The 1,183-nt window shown below is 30.2% G+C and overlaps 1 long non-coding RNA gene across 1 annotated transcript in view; it reads right to left on the bottom strand.

Annotated features, from left to right (window-relative positions):
* Window positions 1-106: 106 nt before the first annotated feature.
* LOC138861348 (uncharacterized) overlaps window positions 107-1,183 on the bottom strand; it is a 2,212-nt gene continuing 1,135 nt past the window's right edge. The window contains exon 2 of the long non-coding RNA XR_011398484.1: window positions 107-842. This is a non-coding gene — a long non-coding RNA (uncharacterized lncRNA). The remainder of the gene's footprint in view (window positions 843-1,183) is intronic.

The raw sequence follows: 1,183 nt of genomic DNA, 5'->3' as shown, positions 1-1,183 counted from the left end.
ACAGTACATATAAATATCTATCTACCTTTATATGTCCTATCTGAATACTTATGTTCTCTCAAGCAGGCTGCCAATTACATCTAATTTATCATAGTAAAAAAACATCACATTAACAAAATGTATATTTTCTCTATATAGCAAAATACACCATGTCTGAAAAATGTCTCGCCTCTCTAAGAATGACATTAGGAAACTATTTTGAAGTGCTTTCTACAATGATTTTTATATTTTAACTCCAAAACAGATTGTTTTAAACTGCAGTATACAATTTTTCAATAATGGCTATATATGATACATTATATCAATAATGATACTTGAATTTGAACAATACAAAACAAAATACAAGAAGTTTTATAACAAACTTTTCTAAATCATGATTTTCAGCTCTTTAATATAGGACTGTTCACATACAAAACATATAAGCAAATAACAAAGCTTCTGTATAAAGAGGAATCCTAAGTCTTTATCAGTTTTCTTTTTTATAATATATATATCCTGAAATAACAAACTAGATATATCTTTTCAGAAAATAAAAACCTTTGATTTTATTTGAGGAGCATTATACCTACAAGGATCATATTTAGAATCTGATAAAGGGTAACTATTACAACTTTGTCTATCTACTAATCCAACATAAATATGCTACTTGTTTATATACATCTACATTTTCCATTCTCCTCGACGAAAGACACTGTTTTTGTTTTTCTCAAAATCTTGACCTAGTAGGGTAACTGTAGAAGTCTGAAACTGTGAGTCTTCAATAATTTGGCCTTCCGCACCTCCTGTAGTATACATACCAGTGAGCCAATGTGTTTACTCAAGAGCATTTCAGGATCATATCCCTGTACAACAGAGATGAAAATCAATAAGTTACGAATATAAATGCAAGCAAACATAAATTACATTTATTTATGCTTAAAGACCCCCTAATAAGGAGAGGTCTGTTTAAAAACTTGAACCAAATGAAATTTACAAAAAATAAAATGGATAGTACTGTATGAAAGAAATCTTCCTTTAATTATTTTTGGAGGATACTGCATCCTTGGGAAGACGCATGAAGGTCACTTGGTTCAAATTGAGTCTTGGATAGTTTCATACTCTTACGGTGCTGGAAAAATGAATATTATGGCCCAAACCTGATACCTTCTTGGTTAAATAAGGGCAAATCCCCAGTTCATTTATG

This window comes from Penaeus vannamei, unplaced genomic scaffold, assembly GCF_042767895.1.
Source record: "Penaeus vannamei isolate JL-2024 unplaced genomic scaffold, ASM4276789v1 unanchor4806, whole genome shotgun sequence".
NCBI lineage: Eukaryota > Metazoa > Arthropoda > Malacostraca > Decapoda > Penaeidae > Penaeus > Penaeus vannamei.
Note: the sequence above shows the minus strand (reverse complement) of the source record. Positions and strands in the feature narration are given on the sequence as shown.